Source organism: Myotis yumanensis, unplaced genomic scaffold (assembly GCF_028538775.1).
Source record: "Myotis yumanensis isolate MYYU_CA2020_CCGP unplaced genomic scaffold, mMyoYum1.0.hap1 SCAF_3, whole genome shotgun sequence".
In the NCBI taxonomy this organism is placed as follows: Eukaryota; Metazoa; Chordata; class Mammalia; order Chiroptera; family Vespertilionidae; genus Myotis; species Myotis yumanensis.
The window spans coordinates 70,027,020-70,046,706 of record NW_027223754.1 but is presented as its reverse complement, the minus strand read 5'-3'; the positions used below and the strand labels follow the sequence as shown (position 1 = coordinate 70,046,706).

The following is a 19,687-nucleotide window of genomic DNA, read 5'->3' as shown; positions in this document are numbered from 1 at the left end:
AATGTCTATATGTGACACAGCACCAGAGTTAAGTTAGGGGTTTTCAAAATGCTGACACGCCGAGCTCAAAAGGTTCGCCATCATTGGACTAGAGTATAAATGAAGAGGAGAATATTAAGGCATTTTCTTATTGACAGAATAAAGGATAAAAACGAAGTGAGTTCTGATTTCTGGTCCAATGACCTCAAACTTTTCCACTTGTTTTTATATGTTTTAGATAACCTTAAGCAATAAGATGTTAGTGCTGGAATTATATCATTGGCAGAAAATATTCTGTCAGTGATTGAGAAATGTTTTCTATAAAAGGCCAGATAATAGATGATTTAGATTATTTTTCTAGTCCAGATGGTCTCTTTATAACTACAGGAATCTGCTGTGTGTAGAGCTAAAGCATCCACAAGTAGTATACAAGTAAAGGTGTGGTTGTGTTCCAATACAATATTTTTTTCTAAAATAAAATTGTATTAAGCTACCGTCTGCTGATCTCTGTACTGTGTAATTGATTGGTCACAGATTCATAGAGACTTGAGGTTTTTTTTTTTTTTTTTTGGGGGGGGAGTGATAAAAGTATTTGGTTGTTAAAAGATCTCTATTCTAATCTAGGATTATCAGTATGTAAACTCATTATAATATCACCATGAGAGGTCAGCTTTTTCAAAGCAGAATAACACATGTGGTAGGGAAGAAAGGGGTTGTATTCCATTTGCCACCAAAAATATGTGACTGTTACATTTATTAATCTTAGAAAATAGTCTGTCAGATTCCATGAGGAGTATTAAAGCCTTAGTTCATAATTCTTAGGAAGGATGAAGAGAATAATTGTCTACAAACATCTAGCTTAGGAACATGAAAATAATGTATTCTTATAATAGATCATTTAGAAACATATTCAATTCTTGCATTTGAATGAGATGAGGGAAGTCACCTGTGATTGACCCAAAGAAATTGGTCTTAAATTTATGGAAATTAAAGTTATTTTTCAATACTACAAGAGCAGTTGGTGTACTTTACCATTATGCGGAAAGATTTACCACATAGTTCTCATTAAAAGTATGTACTGGGTACTTCACATTCTCTTCTACTACAACAGAACCATTATACATTGAAAAGAAATATGCGGAAGCTAAGGTATCTCTTCCACACACTTTTTCATGATATTTTTTCTTGCCAGAGAAATGATTCATTGGCCCTTCTCTATTTGGCTTTCTGGCTTTTTTCTGACTTCTATTCAGGGAAATGAATAATGTGTCAAAGTGTAAGGTGCATATGAATTGGACTCAAAAAAGAATAGTTATAATTAACATTCAATTGTTAAATTTTGTATTGTATTTATTTGATTAGAAAGGGAAGGAGATAGCTAGAATTTGGCTCATATCCATGGTTGAATTTTTTTTTTAACTTAGTGTTCTAATATTCTAGACATTTTCTCAGGAATGAAAATGTGCATTTTTTAAATGCAATAAAAAATCCCCATTAAAATAATCGATATGAGTTTTCTTTAAACCTAATTAAAATGAATATTTTATATATGTAATCACCTACATTGTTTTAAGAAAAGATGTATATTTGAAAGGATTGTGAAATTGTTTTCAGTCTTCACTAATAATGCTATTTTAAAGATATAAAAAGTAGCAACTTTAGATTTTTTTTCTTCTTTTGTATGACTTAGCAAGTAAGACAAAATTCATCACCGAAAAAAGAAAATGCTATAATGTCCTCATTTATCACTTGTGAGGGTAAAGTGTATCCTACTGCTATTAAATGTTTAATGTACCTGTTGGCAGGTATATATAATGAGCTATGTTTCATGTCTGTGAGACTGCTAATATAACTATTTCTCATTCATCTATTGCAAAGTGTAGAAAATTGTTGCTTCTCTTTGAAAATTCATTATAGTTTCATTTCCTTATAGTTAAGATTGTTCATGGCATACAGTGGCTTTAAGATTAGTTCAGTTTTATTTGCTTTGAATAAAATGGACATGTTCCTTTGTTAGGGAATATAAAATTCAGCCTCTGGGAGATTTTACTGGATATGAAAAGAGCTTTGTTATTAAAGGTCAACTGCATTGGAGAGTACTTCTTATTTGAGAAAACTTTATAGGATCTATTCAAGTCTAAGAATTCCCTCTAATGAAGTTGTATGCTGTGTTGTGACTTATTAAATTTATTCATTTTAGTTTGACCATCTTTTTGACCATCTACCTGATTAAATTCCTTCAAATAAATTCTATTTCACCAATTCAACTTGTACTCAGATGGAATTAATAAAATAAATATTGAAATTAAAATTGGTAAGTACTAATATATAAACTTTTATGGTAGTGAAATATTTTGTAGTATCTGCTTCAGATTAGAGATTCTCAAACTCTATAAATATAAGTATAAACTATTACTTTTTTAAAAATCTAAGGTATCACCCCCAAAAGGTTTTTATTCATGACACTCAATAAAACATGCTCTCCTATAAAACCCTCCATATGATTCTGAAGCAAACAGTAAAACAACTGAACAGAGAAGCATACCTATATTAATAGACATAGGGAATTCATTCTGAATGTTAAGGACATAACTACAAAATCTCTGCAGATAAACAGGGAGCAAGGTGTTGCATAAAATTTGTACTGAACATAAGGATAATTTTGAGACAGACATATCTTTTTTTCTCAGAAATATATATCAGTGTTAATGGTATTATAACACTGAAGTTATTACTTTCTAAAACACTTATTACTAGAAAAACATTTAAAAAGCACAGTGGTTTGTCCTTTAAAGGATATAAAAGAAAATAATGCATGGTTTTGGGGAGTAAACATGTTATACATTAAGAATTAATAAAATGTCCATAGACTTACTCCATAGTGAAAGTACATAATAATTACCTGTTATACTTGTTAAAAATGAAGTCTTGATTCCACATTCAAAACTTCTGGTCTACTAACTCTGTAATCAGTAAAAGGACTTGCATGTTGTTGTTTCATTCTAGAATGTTGTCCTGAATCAATTAATGTGTGCACCACATTCTGAGAACACTGCTCAGAGTGACAAGACTGAGAATGAGAAAATTATCCATAAAATACAACTGGTTTGAACTTTACCAGAATAAAATTAAGACTCTGTCCACACCAAGAAGTAATTCATTTTTTCCTCATAAAATATTTAAAGTTACCTAGTTTATTCTATTAGGAAAAACTTTCTACCTGCTTCTCAGATACATAAAATGAGTGATACATAATCATTTTAAACTTCCTTAAAATATAAATATCAGATTTAAATTCATAATAATTTAGTTAAGGCATAGTAGAAGGGAAAATAAAATAAAAACATAAATAAAGTCTACTTAGAAAGAAACAATGTACCATATATGACCTAAGTTATTTTCTTTTGCTTTCAATTAATGTAGTCCATCAGTATATTTAAACAATGAGGAGGTTTATTTTAACTCAACAAGGTATCTTACAGACTAAAGGGGAAAAAAAGGCCAGGTCACATTAGGAAATTAAGAGTTATGTTCTGAATTTATCAATTTTATATCTAGAACCATGTAATCTCACATCCCTGTATCAGTTTCCATATTCACTTCTTATTTTTCTCTTCCTAAAAATTAGCTTTTCTTTCCTGCCCACATGAGTGAGTTGAAAAATATCCATTTGTAGCTCATGCGCTGTCAATTCTCTCTTCTTTCCATTTTTATGCTTTTAAGAATGATTTCATCACAAATGTATTTTTAAAATATATCATTAGTTTACTACATTTTGACAAAATTTAAGTCACATATTTCCACAAACAGAGCATGTACTTTAAGTATCCCAATATGTATATTTTGATTTCCAAAAGGAAAGAAGAGAGAGGAGTTACAGGGGAAAAAATTGGATGAAACATTTGCCAAAATTTTCCAAACATGGTAAAATTCACAAATATGAATAAGTCAATAAAAATCAAGATCCAAAAACATGAAAAAAAAACTTTAGATGAGCATATATCATAATCAAAATGCTCATAATTGATGGAAAAAAGAACAATATATTTTGTCTTTACTTTGTAGTTACCATTTTCTATATTTCTTATTCCTTTGTATAGATCCTCATTTCTACCAGTGGAACAGATAAATAAATAATAGTTTAGTCATACAATTAAATTCCACTGAAAATGAAAATGTATGAAGTACAAATATAAATCACAACACAGATCAACCTTATGAGCATAGTATCAAGCAAAGAAAGCTGACATAAAAGAACATAAATTGTCTTATTCTATTTACATTAAATTAAAACAAAAATAAGCATAATATTGAGGAGACAGAAGGAAGCCAACTAGAAAGGGACAGGGACCATGGAGGGAAGGAAGTAGAACCAGGGACACCAATTAGGTGAAGTTACTAAGACAACCCACTGTGCAGGGAAAGAAGGGCAGAGCAGGAGAAGGGAGCTTTAAAATGTATGGATGTTGCTAAGATAGACAGTTTGCAAATAACCAATCACAAGGTAGTGAGGCGTATAAACCAATCCCAAGAATGTGGCTAAGGCAGAATTCTTTGAAAGGACCAATCAGAAACTATCAAGGATATATCTACCCCCACCACCCCAGACAAAAAGCATACATCTCTTATGGCAGGAGATATACTCCCCTGTGCCCCCGAGGCTTATGGCCATGTGGGACTCTACGCATGGACTAATGGACTTTAATCAGCTTGGATGCTGAACTATCTCCCACTGTAACATAAAGCAAAATCTCTGGACACTGGACAGCTTTTTATTCTCCTGTGACCCTTTCCAAGACTAGCTTTTCTCAATAAACTTTGCTTCCACTAACTATTTTTGTCTGTGAATCAATTATTTGGTTTTGTGAGGCATCAAACTCAGAGTCAAACCCCGCATTTTGGTTTCAACATTGGTGTCAACTTAAGGTGATGACAGTCTAAGGAAAAACAGCCAAGTAATTACCATAAATGTCAAGACCTTAGCTACCTGGGAAGTGGTATGGGTGTGAGAAAGGACAGTAATTAGGATACGGAACAAGGTTAAAGGGTGTCCTGTTTCGCAAAGTGTATGTTGCTTACAAATATGTTCATTCTGTGAGAAATTACTGAGCTGCCCTTGTTTCATTGGGAAAGTGACAAGTATACATTTCTGTACGTGCATTGTTTTTATTAATAAATGTTTAAAAAGAATGATTTAATAGTCCTAAATTTGTAAATCAGAAAAAAATGAATACATTGCCAAACCATGTGATTCCCAGTTACTTTAATTAGAATGGAATAATGACTTTTGGACTTGAGGTCTGAAAACATAGATTTATATTTTAAAACGTATCATCTCTCTGTGTTTTTACAAGATACATTCACCTTACTCTGTTTTATCTTTAAGATGATACTAGCATTTAAAAAATAAAGACTTTAAAAGTTATTGTGAGGATTAAATGGACTAACCCTGATTTCAACTCAGAAATATTTGTTAAGGCTACTCTCTCCAGTTTATTGCAAAAACATGCAGTCAAGGCACCATCACCTTATATAAGAATGATTGCTAAGTCTGGATTCTTTTGTTTCAAGTGCATTTTTAAGCTTAGTTTTTCTTTTATAAAACAAATTGATAGCATTCTTACCTTCATTTAGCATTTTGCTTGAAAACCTTCAACTATAGAATGAAGTTCAGTTGCCTTAGGTGACACAAAAGTGGTTTTCAAATTCTATACTTCACTCACTCTCCATTTTCATTTTCTACAAATCTCTCTCAAGAAACCTAGTCTCCCCCAAGAACTTTGCAGAGTTCCCCACCCTCCTTTCTTTACTCCATTTATTTGAACAAAGTGATCTCTGTGGCTGAAATGTGCCATCCCATAGTCTGAAAAATGTTTATTCATTCTTCCTAATGCTGCTAAAATTATCCTCTTCCATTAAATCTTAAGGGTCTCCCCTGACATATTCAATATGTCTAAGCTCTGAGCCTCTTGTGTACTTCATCAATATCTCCGTAACTCCAGGGGAAATTTGGCATGATCCATTGTCTATACCTAGATTACTACTTAGGCAAGTTTTAGGACTTCCTTTTCATAGAAGTGATTATTTTTCCTTCTCTAACAGGTACAAGAAAAAGTGAAAATGAAGAGATAAAAGCTGGCAAGTAGCAACAAAGGAAAAAACAAAATATGTGTCTACTCAATTCAGATAATTCAGGGTATTTTTCTTCCTTTACCTAGCTATACTCCCAAAATTTGTGCTGTATCAAGGTGTTCTCAAGAAAAGTAAATGAAAATGAGGACTGCTGGGCAGCTGTGGTTTCACTACTAAACATTAAGAAATTTAAGGAATACATCACATGAAAAAATAGAAATGAAAATATAGTCAATGCAAGTTAGACTGTTTCTCCAATGTTGGCCTTAGCCCACATTGTGATAAACTTACACATCAGAAGGAATCAATGTCAATGTTTATTACTCATATCCAGTTTTTTTCAAGAATATTATATCCCATTGTTGCCTAATATATCATTTCCTCCTAGAATACTAGACATTTCACTTATTTAGAATATCTGGCATAATGAGTAATGCTCTGGAGAATTGGAAAGCATTCTCCCATGAATAAATTGTGTTCCTACTCAAAAAGGCCATATACAGACTTGCCCTTGTTAAAAGGAGTTCTATCACCAACCTTTAATTTGGAGTGTGAAATTTGGAAACCCTTTAATAGGTTTTTGGATGTGAATTTCGTTCATTATCCCAGCACTTCTTTCTATCACAATTAGCATTTACCTGGGCCTTTCAGGGCAGCTCAGTTTCAGCTGATTTGAAAGATAATTGCTTAGCTCACCTAAACACTCACCTGAGTCATGCAAAGTAAATTGTGGATTCCCTAGGACATCCCAAATGATGAGACACAATTCTCCACGAGTCTCTCATGTTTCTGTACAACTTGCAAGAGAGGCATTCACTAGTCTTTTTATTAGACAATCGTTTTAAGGACAGTTGTATTACCCTAAATTTTTACTCTTTAAAAACAAATAGACTTTATTTTTAGAGCTGTTTTAGGTTTATAGAAAATTGAGCAGTTAGTACATATTTCCTATACCTCCATTTCCTTCCAATCACAGTTTCCCATTATTAACATTTTTCATTAGTGTGATATTTTGTTAAAATAATGGACCAACGTTGGTCCATTATTATTAACTAAAGGCCATGGTTTACATTAGAGTTCATTCTTTCTAATATACAATTTTGTGAGGTTTTGACTAATGCATAATGCTGTGTACCCACCATTAGAGTATCATGCAGAATAGTTTCACTGCCCTAAAAAAATCTGTTTAAATATTTATAGTTTCCTCCTTACCCCAAAACCCTGGCAGCCACTGATCTTTTTCTTTCTCTATAGTTTGCCTTTTATTGAAAACTGTTATGTATTTTAAGTTATACAGTTTGTGGCAATGAAAATAAGAAACATATATTTAGTCTTTGTTCCCTATTCCTGACACAGAGCTTCTAAAACCTTGGGATTTTCTGAATGATGGGCATTATTGGAGCATTTTCTGTTACTTATAACAATACCCTTTAAATTGTACTTTATTTTAATAAAGTGACTTTTGGTGCACCTCTAGATAGCTTCAGAATTGGAGCTGGTTGCCAGAGGAACCAACCATGTGATTAGAATGTTGGGATTTTAAAGTCCCTTCCTAGACCTCAAAGGAGGAAAGAGAAGCTAAAGATTGAGTTGGTTAATGATTTAATCAGTCATGTCCATGTAACATCACTTTCATACAAATCCTTAAAGGATGGAATTCAGAGAGCTTCTGTGTTGATGAACACATTGAGGTTCTGGGAGGGTGACATGCCCAGAGGAGGCATGAAAGTTTTGTTTCTTTTCCCCCATACCTTGTCCTATGAATATCTTCAATTTTGCTGTTCCTGAGCAGTATCCTTAACAATAAGCCAGCACTGGTGAGTAAAATATTTCTCTGAGTTTTATAAGCCATTCTAGCAAATTATCAGATACTAGAGGCCTGGATGCATGGATTCGTGCACTGGTGGGGTTCCTTGGCCTGGCCTGTGCCCTCTCACAATCTGGAACCCCTTGGGGTATGTTTGAGAGCTGGATTCGGCCTGATCCCCACGGCCAGGAGAGGGACCCTAGTGGTGCACAAATCCATGCACCAGGCCTCTAATATTCATATAAAATCTTTGGTTAATCTCTTCCCACCCTCCCTGCCCCTTCCCTCTGAGATTCATCAGTCTGCTCCATGTTTCCATGCCTGTGCATTGAACGTCTGACTCCTGGTGATCAGTGCACATCATAGCTACTGGTTGAATGCTCGCTTAGGCTTTTATATATATACTAATAGCCCGGTGCATGAAATTCGTGCACTGGGGTAGGGGGGGAAAGGGGCCCCTCAGTCTGACCTTCACCCTCTCCAATCTGAGACCCCTCAGGAATGTCCAACTACCTATTTGTGCCCACACTTTTAACAGATAACAATTCCATTTTTGTTTCTTTCTTATGCTTAAAACCATTGGAATTAGTAGGTATTCAAAGTGTATATACATTTTGGGGGGACACCCTGCATATCTCTAGTCAGTGGTGAAAGAAACCAACAGCAGATTTGGAACCCCCAGACAGGGAACCTTGCTCACTCCCCACATGTCTCCCCACTTCACTTTCCACCTTCATGGGCAGCAGGAGAATCAATGTTGTCTCTCATTAATTCAGAAAAGCACGCCCTGTCACCCGCTGCCCAGCAGGAGTGCGCTAGGCCCCAAGCAAGCGAGGCTCAGTCAGGGCAGCCTTCACTCATGGGTGCTGGCACCCTAAGTGCACATTCCTCCTCTACAGTCGTCCCGACTATCCCACTGTTTCACTGAGAGGACGGAATTCCTCTCTGCCTCTGGGCTCTTGATTTTGAATGCTGACCGAAGGCACCTCAGAGAGGGCCACCAGCGCCCTTGGTGTGTCTGTCTGCACCTGCTCCTGCCTCAGCACCTACATTAACTCCCCAGAGGTGATTTCGTAGCTGCACTGGCCTCCGCGGGAACAGGGCATCACCACTAGGCCCTCTCACTGTCATCTCACAGGCACCCACTCTCAGCACCCAGAACACCCAGACACTCTCCAAAGGGTGTGATTGCATCAGAGGGGATGTGTGCACATCCTGTGGGGGTGTTAGGCATGCCAGGTTGATGGGAGTGTGGTAGAGAGACGGGGGAACTTGTGCATGCCTTGGTTTGCAACTGTTGTAGGCGTGGGAGGGTGACAGTGTGCTGGGGGATGTTTGCACACCAGGAGGGTATGTGCATACTGGAGGCCTCTGGCTTTGCAGATCCGCAAACCCCCGTGGTGTGGCCAGGAGAATGTCAGTCTGGCCCGCCACAGTGGCTGTCCCTGCTATCCTTCACCTTCTGGGCCAGGAGGTGGATTGTGTGCAGCCACTCCTGGCCACTGATGGCCTGCAGGTGCTAATTCAGATCAGCCTGCAGGCTCTGATTGGCGGACTCACAGCTGTCACCACCACCACGTGGGGAGTACAGGCCGCCTTCTGTTGGCCTGCCTCCCCTATCCAGAGGCTCTCTGCACTGCTCACCTGCCCAGTGTGATTGGGGCTGGGCAGAAGCCAGGTGTTCTGCCCTGCCCAACCCGGGCCGATCCGCCCCTGTGCGAGCTGCCGACCCGCCCGGAAGGGTCACGGATCTGGGTCCCGGGACTGCAGACAGCCTCAAGCATTGCCCCCCACCCAGCAGGGTCACAGGTCTGGGTCCCAGACCGAGGACAGCCTCAAGCACTGCCACCCCACCTGCCAGGTCATGGATCCGGGTCCCAGACGACGGACAGCCTCCTGCTCTGGCCCCCGCCCAGTAGGGTCACAGATCCGGATCCCAGACCTCAGGCAGCCTTGCCTGCTGCTGCCCGCCTTCAGTATGCAAATTTGAACTGGCATCTTGTTGCTTCAGGGTGGGGGTCCCGCTTGGGTGCCTGGCCAGCCTGGATGAGGGGATGATGGCTTTTTGCAGCTGGTCACATCCCCTTCAGGGTGGTGATCCCCACTGGGGTGCCTGGCAAGTCTGGATGTGGGGATGATGACTATTTGCAGCTGGTCACACCATCTTCAGGGTGGGGGTCCCCACTGGGGTGCCTGGCCAGTCTGGGTAAGGGGCTGAAGGCCATTTTCAGGCTGGCAGGTGACTGAAGCTCCCAACCTCTCCTTTTTTTCTTTTTTTTTTCTTTAGGGATTTATTTACCTTCTATAGCTATCTCTGGAGCTGAGAGCCGGCTTTAGATCTGAGGCCTGGCTGCAGCTCTGAGACCTCGGCTGCTGAAAGCACGTACTGGGTTTGTTTGGGTTCTATAATTGAAACAATGTTGCGGTCCAGCTGACTGAAGCCCAGCTGGCTGAAAGAAGGTTTCTGGGGTTTTGTTTAGCTTCTATACTTGCAACATTGTTTCTTAGAGTGCAAGCTCAGAGGCCGACAGTAGCAGGCGGGGAACCTTGGCTTCCTCCATCACTAGAGCAAGCAAGCCTCCTGTTTGCTTCAGCTGCCTGGCTCCCTGCCGCGGTTAGCAGTTAATTTGCATATGGCCCTGATTAGCTAATAGGAAGTGTGTTGGAGGTATGGTTAATTACCATGTTTGTCTATAATTAGATAAGACTAGAGGACCAGTGCACAAAAATTGGTGCACTGGTGGGGGGTTGTGTGTCCCTCAGCTTCACTTGTGCCCTCTCACAGTTTGGGACCCCTCAGGAGATAAGGACCTGCTGGCTTAGATCTTCTCCCGGGTGGCAGAGGGCAGGCCCAATCCCTAGGTGCAGCCCCTGGTCGGGCTCAGAGCAGGGCTGATGGGGAGTGGGGGGGCCACCACCTGTCATGCACAGAACAGGGCAGATTGAGAGGTTGTGATGCCACCACCAGTCATGCTCAGGGTAGGGCCAATTGGGGGGTTGGGGTGCAGCCCTCTGTCACACTCAAGGCAGGGTTGATGGGGGGGGTTGCGGTGCCACCCCTGTCACGCAGAAAGCAGGGCCAATCAGGGGGTTGGGGTGCTGCCCCCTGTCACGCACAGAGCAGGGCCGATCAGGGGGTTGGGGAGCTCCCCCCTGTCATGCACATAGTAGGGCCAATAGGAGAGTTGGGGCCCCATCCCCTGTCACACACAGAGCAGGGCGGATCAGAGGGTTGGAGCACCACAACCTGTCACCCACAGAGCAGGGCTGATAGGGTGGTTGCGGCTCCACCCCATCACACAAAGATTAGGACCCATGGGGGGTGGGGGGCGCCACACCCTGTCACACACAGAGCAGGGCCGATCAGGGGGTTGGGGAGCACCCCCTTATCAGACACAGAGCAGGGCTGGTCAGGGGGTTGGGGCGCCTTCCCCTGTCACGAACAGAGCGGGGTGGATAAGGAGGTTGTGGCCCCACCCCCTGTCACACGTAGGGCGATCAGGGTGTTTGGTCACTGCCCCCTGTCACGCTGATCCTGGTGCCGGGAGGTCTCGCGGCTCTGCTGATCCCGGTGCTGGGAGGCATATTACCCTTTTACTATATAGGATAAGGCCTGGTGCACGGGTGGGGGCCGGCTGGTTTGCCCTGAAGGGTGTCCTGGATAAGGGTGGGGGTCTCGCTTGGGTGCCTGGCCAGCCAGGATGAGGGGATGATGACTGTTTGTATCTGGTCACACCCCCTTCAGGGTGGGGGTTCCCACTGGGGTGCCTGGCCAGTCTGGGTGAGGGGCTGAAGGCCATTTTCAGGCTGGCAGGTGACTGAAGCTCCCAACCTGTCTTTTTTTCTTTTTTTAAAATTCTGGGCCAGCTTTAGCTCTGAGACTTGGCTCCAGCTCTGAGACCTCCACTGCTGAAAGCAGGTACTGGGTTTGTTTGGGTTCTATAATTGAAACAATGTTGCGGTCCTTCTGGGTGAAGCCTGCCTGGCTGAAAGCAGGTTACTGGGGTTTTGTTTAGCTTCTGTATTTGTAATAATGTTTCAAACTGCAAGCTCAGAGGCAGGCAGCGGCAAGCAGGGAACGTTAGCTTCCTCGTCACTGAAGCAAGCAATCCTCATGTTAGCTTCAAGCTGCCTGGCTGCTGCCACCATCTTGGTTGGCAGTTAATTTGCATTTTGCCCTGATTAGCCAATGGGAAGGGTACTGGAGGTGCAGCTAATTACCATGTTTCTCTATTATTAGATAGGATAGATGATTTAATTTTATCTCAATCTTTTTAAAAGTATGTGGAATGATATATATGTATTTTTTTACCAGTAAGTATATTGAGTTACCAGAGAAGGGATAGAGTCAAGCCTCAAAACCCTCTCTAACTCTTACCTTAATAAAAATTTGATTTCTGCGTGCTGACTCCTGAAGGAAGATACAGTTGGGTAACTTTCATTTGCAAAGAGGAAATGAAGCTGCATTAAAGTGATGTTTTTGATAAGCTTAATGTATGTAAATCTATTTGATTTTTTTGGTAGGGAGCAACTGCTTGCCTAAAGTTATTATACACACTGTACAATGTCAAACATCAGTGAAAATCTAATCATGAACTTGCATGTCTCAGCTGGCATGGCTCCTGTGCCAAGACTAAGAAAACCCAGGAAGACCAGGAGGTCACTATGCCTGATTGATGGGTTCAGTCAAGTCATGAAAAGCAGAAGCCAAAACTATGTAAAACTGAGAGTTGATATACAAAGACAAGACACCGACAAATATTGCAGCCAAGTAAAATTGACCAGTTAAGCTATAATGAAGGGACAGAATGATAGGCAAAAACAATGGCAAGAATTCCTCATAGTGTGACAACTAAGAGTATGAATTAAGAAAAATAGAGAAAAGGTAACAAAATGCCAAAAACAAGTTGAAATTTGACCTATTATAGGAGCAGAAGTAACATGTAAACCTATTTCACAAATTATGAAGCAGCATAAACTTTTATCTATTATTGGTATTATGTTTGTTATTTTTCCTTTTTATTGAATTTATTGGAGTGACACTGGTTCACAATATTATATAGGTCCCAGGTGCACAATTCTACAACATTTAATCAATTAAATTTCACCGTATGTCCCTGCGAGGAAAGGATGATACTGGTCTTTGTCACCATTGCAAGCCAAGTATCACATTTAGAAGCCATCACAAAAGTAGGGGTTCAGCATTATTTGTTGAATGATTAAATGAATAAGCTGAACCACCCAGGTGAATACCTTCTCATCATGTCAAGGCTCTATAATGTCTTCCTAAAATGCAATATTTCCTTCTCTGTGCTCATAACAAGCTCTGTTTATGTTAGTATCATATTTATCACATTAATGGTTATATAAATTTCTTTTTTCCAACACAGATGTGAGTTCTTGAGAGCCTTGAAGTTAGAAATCATGTGTTGAACACTGTTGTATCTGGGGCCTCTCACAGTGCTGGATACATCACAGGAACTCAGAAGTGGAAGGAACTGAAGTAGTGAAAAAAGATGAACTCTGTCAGCTTTAAAATTCCAATTGGCTTTGCTTCAAGAACAAACCCATTTGTACACAGGACAGAAAGCCAGGTATTACTGAGGAAAATTGCTTAATCCGTTCTAGATATTAAAGATAATGTCTTGAATCTTCTTAGTTTCAAAATAATTTAAAAATTTCTTCTTCTCCTTCTCCTTTTCTATCTTCTCCTCCTCTTTCCTCTTTTCTTTCTCTTCCTCTTCCTTCTTCGCCTCTTTTTCCTCTTCTTTTTCTCCTTTTTCCTCTCCCTCCTCTTCCACCTCCTCCTTTATTTATAAATATAAGCCACATATTAAGACTTCATTGCCCTTTCAGAACAAACAAAATATATCATGGTAATTTTATATTATTTGGAAAAGGATAGACTTTAAATCCAAAATACTTAGGGTTTTAACAATTAAAGTAAAGCAATAGTCTATAAAGCAGGTGATTGAGTTTTAAAGTTCATTATCCAGAAATATGATGAGATGTCGAGTGTGTTTCCCTCCATGTACTGCGTGGGTCAGGGTTCTGGACTGGAAGAGGAGCCACACACAAATGGAAGAGAAATGACACAAGATAATTTGGAAACATTGGGGGAACAGGAGAGCAAGTCCACCTCAACCAGAGGGACTTCCACCAATGCTCAGGCCGCTCCAATCTTTTATTTGATCTGGGGTAGCCCTAAGGTAAGGAGGTTCAATGACACACAGAGTAGCTCATCAGCAAACAATTTCCAGAAATAGGCAGAATATCTAATCTACTCTAATAAAAGAGAAACAGTAATTAGCGTACGACCGCTACCCTTTTCATTGGCTAATCAGTGAGTATATGCAAACTAACTGTCAGCCAAGATGGCGGCTGGCAGCCAGGCAGCTGGAAGCAAACATGAGGCTTGCTTGCTGCGGACTCCAAAGTTCCTCGCCTCACTTGCTGGCCTCTGAGCTACAACTCTAAGCAACTATGTACTATGTTGCCAATAAGAAGCTAAACAAAACCCCAGAAACCGGCTTTCATTCAGCCGGGCTTTAGCAACATTGTACCAATGTTTTCAGCGGCGAGGCCTGAGCTAAAGCTGGCCCAGAATAAAAAAAAAAAAAAAAGAAAACAAGGAGAGGTTGGAAGCTTCAGTCACTAGCTTCCGGAAAACAGCCCTCAGCCCCTCACCCAGACTGGCCAGACACCCCAGTGGGGACCCCCACCCTGATCCAGGACACCCTTCAGGGCAAACCAGCTCGCTCCCACCCGTGCACCAGGCCTCTATCCTATATAGTAAAAGGGTAATATGCCTCCCAGCACCGGGATCAGCGGAGCAGTGAGGCTCCCGGCACCAGGATCAGCATGACAGGGGGCAGCGCCCAAACTCCCTGATCGCCCTGCGGCTCTGTGAGTGACAGGGGGCAGCGCCCCAACCCCCTGATTGGCCCTGCTCTCTGCATTACAGGGAGTGGTGCTGCAACCTCCCCATCAACCCTGCCTTGAGTGTTACAGGGGGTGGTGCCCCAACCCCCCAATCGGCCCTACCCTGAGCGTGACTGAGGGTGGCATTGCAACCTCCAATCTGCCCTGCTCTGTGCATGACAGGGGCGGCACCCCAACTCCCCAATCGGCCCTGTTCTGAGCCCAACAAGGGGCTGCACCTAGGGATTGGGCATGCCCTCTGCCACCTGGGAGCAGGTCTAAGCCAGCAGGTCGTTATCTCCTGAGGGTTCCCAGACTGCGAGAGGGCACAGGCCGGGCTTGGGGGACCCCCCCCTCTCGAGTACACAAATTTTTGTGCACTGGGCCTCTAGTCCTATCTAATAAAAGAGAAACATGGAAATTAGCCATACGGCCGCTACCCTTCCCGTTGGCTAATCAGGGCGATATGCAAATTAACTGCCAGCCAAGATACCAGCCAGCAGCTAGGCAGCTTGAAGCTAACATGAGGCTTGCTTGCTTCAGTGATGGAGGACTCCATTTCCCACCTCCCTCTCCTGGCCTCTGAGCTTGCAGTTTGAAACATTGTAACAAAAATAGAAGCTAAACAAAACCCCAGTAACCTGTTTTCAGTCAGCCGGAATCTCACAGCTGGGGTCGCAACAAAGTTTCAAATACAGAAGTTAAACAAAGGCCAGAAACCTGCTTTCAGCAGCTGAGCCTCAGAGAGAAAGCCGGCTCCCAGCTCCAGTGACAGGCATAGAAGGTAAATAAATGCCAAAATAAAAAAAAGAAAAAAAGGAGAGGTTTGGAGCTTCAGTCACCTGCCACCCTGAAAACAGCCCTCAGCCCCTCACCCAGACTGGCCAGGCACCCCAGTGGGGACCCCCACCGTGAAGCAACAAGATGGTGGCTAATTTGCATACTGAAGGCAGGCAGCAGCAGGCAAGGCTGTCTGTGGTCTGGGACCCGGATCTGTGACCCTGCCAGGTGGGGGGCAGTGCTTGAGGCTGCCCGCTGTCCTGGGACCCAGATTTGTGACACTGCTGGGCAGGGGGCACCGAGGGAGGCTGTCCACAGTCCAGGACTCAGATCTGTGACTTTGCCGGGGGGGCGGCAATGCTTGAGGCTGTCCGCTGTCCCGGGACCCGGATCTGTGACCCTGCCAGGCATGGGGCAGCACTTGAGGCTATCTGCTGTCCCGGGACCCAGATCCGTGACCCTGCCGGGTGGGGGGCAGTGCTTGAGGCTGTCTGCTGTCCCGGGCCCTGGATCTGTGACCTGGTGGGCAGGGGGGCAGCACAGGAGGCTGTCTGCAGTACGGGTCCCGAAACTGTGACCCTGCCAGGTGTGGGTCAGTGCTTGAAACTGTCCACGGGACCAAGACACAGTTCTGTGACACTGCCGGGCGGGGGGCAGCACTGGAGGCTGTACACGGTCCCCGGACTCGGATCCGTGACCCTTCACCGCAGGGAGGCAGCCATCAGCGACCAGGAGTGACTATGCAAGATTCACCTCCTGGCCCAGAAGGTGAAGGATCGCAGGGACAGCCACTGTGGCGGGCCAGACTGACATTCTCCTGGCCACACCACGGGGGTTTGCGGATCTGCAAAGCCAGAGGCCTCCAGTATGCACATACCCTCCTGGCATGCAAACATCCCCCAGCACACTGTCACCCTCCCACGCCTGCAACAGTTACAAACCAAGGCATGCACAAGTTCCCCCGCCTCTCTACCACACTTCCATCAACCCGGCATGCCTAACACGCCCACAGGATGTGCACACATCCCCTCTGATGCAATCACATCCTTTGGAGAGTGTCTGGGTGTTCTGGGTGCTGAGAGTGGGTGCCTGTGAGATGACAGTGAGAGGGCCTAGTGGTGATGACCTGTTCCTGCGGAGGCCAGTGCAGCTACGAAATCACCTCTGGGGAGTTAATGTAGGTGCTGAGGCAGGAGCAGGTGCAGACAGACACACCAAGGGCGCTGGTGGCCCTCTCTGAGGTGCCTTCGGTCAGCATTCAAAATCAAGAGCCCAGAGGCAGAGAGGAATTCCGTCCTCTCAGTGAAACAGTGGGATAGTCGGGGTGACTTTAGAGGAGGAATGTGCACTTTGGGTGCCAGCACCCATGAGTGAAGGCTGCCCTGACTGAGCCTTGCTTGCTTGGGGCCTAGCACACTCCTGCAGGACAATGAGTGACAGGGTGTGCTTTTCTGAATTAATGAGAGAAAACATTGATTCTCCTGCTGCCCATGAAGGTGGAAAGTGAAGTGGGGAGACATGTGGGGAGTGAGCAAGGTTCCCTGTCTGGGGGTTCCAAATCTGCTGTTGATTTCTTTCACCACTGACTAGAGATATACAGGGTGTCCCCCCAAAATATATACACACTTTGAATACCTACTAATTCCAATGGTTTTAAGGATAAGAAAGGAACAACAATGGAGCTGTTATCTGTTAAAAGTGTGAGCACAAACAGGTAGGTGGACATTCCTGAGGGGTCTCATATTGGAGATGGTAAAGGCCAGACTGAGTGTCCCCTTCCCCCCCACCACCCCAGTGCATGAATTTTGTGCATCGGGCTACTTGTCAACAATAATCAACAAGGATTTACATGAGTATCTAAGGAATTAAGTGAATTAAGGTGGGGATGATGTTTCAGCTATCATCTAGATTAACTGGGTGGTGCACAGCTCTGACCTTTGCTAGGGCTTCAAAGGTCACTAGCTTTTGGGGGTCTCTACTCATCTCTGCTAGTGAAGACGAGAGGTGGTCTCCAACAATGAGAGAAACAGGAAATAAGAATGAATTTTATTTTTAAATGGTTAGTAATATTTATGAATAACAGAATCATGTATTTCTATAGGACTAACTAGATATAGTTTACCTTTAAAATTCACATTAAAAACAAAACCCTGTCCTTCCAAGACCTGTCTCTCAAGGCATTTGCTGTTGCCTCCTGCACACCCCCCACTGGGGATGTGCCCACAACCAAGGTACATGCCCTTGACCAGAATCGAACCTGGGACCTTTCAGTCTGCAGGCTGACGTTCCATCCACTGAGCCAAACCGGTTAGCGCTAGAAGTAGGGTTCTTGGGGGTACCACTGAAATAAGCATTTCTGGAGGCCCCCACAGGAGGATATGATATAGTAAAAGCTTTATTTCTGTGGAATTATATCCCTGGGTTTCCAAAGTCCTTATTTCCCTTAGTCCAGTCACAGAAGAAGTGTAACTGGGGCCTCAGTAGAGCTAAAATCAGATCCAATGTCCAGAGTTTCCTTTCCATGTTGGGCTGGGTCCAGTTCAGCATCAGGCTAGCTTAGCTTGTGTTCTCCCGCTGTAGCCCATTAGTCCATTATAGTGGATCCACAGGGCCACATGGCTATAGAGGAAACACAGGCAGCAGCAAAACAAGAGTCCCATGAGCCAAGAGCACAAGAGCTACAAGAGCCCAAGAGAGTGAACTCATTTGTTTAATGGACTATGTATTCCCCAAACTTTGTTTGCAGTGGCCATGCCCATTCTGGCCAATCATCTCTGTCTCAGGTGTGATTGACAGGCAAGTATCTTCCCAATGTCATCCCAACTTTACTGGGCATGCCTCTATCTTCCCTTTATTGGACAGCTGCTCCCCCCACACACCTACCCCCGAGTGATCTGCAGGGAATGAGCCAGTATTCCCCAGAAGTGTGAAATTGCAGCTTCCTGATGAAGCTTCCCAAATGCCATGCCTATAACGTTTGGCCCTCCCTTTGCTCCTTTTCTATTACTAATAACTACCTAATTATAATAATATCAGGCTAGTGACCGGGGGCAGCGGCTACGGCGAGCAGTTCCCTGCGGCCTCGAAAAATCCTGCAAAAATGTCTCTGTACCCATCTCTTGAGGATCTGAAGGTAGACAAAGTAATTCAGGCTCAAAGTGCCTTTTCTGCAAACCCTGCCAACCCAGCAATTTTGTCTGAAGCATCTGCTCCCATCTCCCAAGATGGAAATCTCTATCCTAAATTGTATCCGGAGCTTTCTCACTACATGGGCCTCAGTTTAAATGGAGAAGAAATAGGCAAATATGGCCATGGTCCCTGGAGCACCAACTCAGGGGTTGGTAGCAAGACCTTCCAGTATGAACTATATGGTGGCTGCTGTAACTGGTAATAATGTTGGCATTCGTAGAGCAGAAATTAAGCAAGGGATTCGTGAAGTCATTTTGTGTAAGGATCAAGAAGGAAAAATTGGGCTCAGACTTAAATCTATAGATAATGGCATATTTGTTCAGCTTGTCCAGGCAAATTCTCCAGCCTCATTAGTTGGTCTGAGATTCAGGGACCAAGTGCTGCAGATCAACAGGGAAAACTGTGCAGACTGGAGCTCTGATAAAGCACACAAGGTGCTCAAGCAGGCTTTTGGAGAGAAGATTAGTATGACTATTCGTGACAGGCCCTTTGAACGTACAATTACTATGCATAAGGATAGTACTGGGCATGTTGGTTTTATCTTTAAAAATGGAAAAATAACATCCATAGTAAAAGACAGTTCTGCAGCCAGAAATGGTCTTCTCACAGAACATAACATCTGTGAAATTAATGGACAGAATGTCATTGGGTTGAAGGACCCTCAAGTTGCAGACATATTGTCAACATCTGGGACTATAGTTACTATTACAATCATGCCCGCTTTTATCTTTGAACATATTATTAAACGGATGGCACCAAGCATTATGAAAAGCCTGATGGACCACACCATTCCTGAGGTTTAAAAGTCACGACACAATGGAAACTTGGCTGAACTTCTCCAGTTTACTTCTTTGGCAACTTCACTCGATATTATGCATA

The 19,687-nt window shown here is 43.0% G+C and overlaps 1 pseudogene; it reads left to right on the top strand.

The window, feature by feature from the left end:
• The first annotated feature begins 18,661 nt into the window (after nt 1-18,661).
• Nucleotides 18,662-19,687, top strand: LOC139005020 (syntenin-1 pseudogene; annotated as a pseudogene).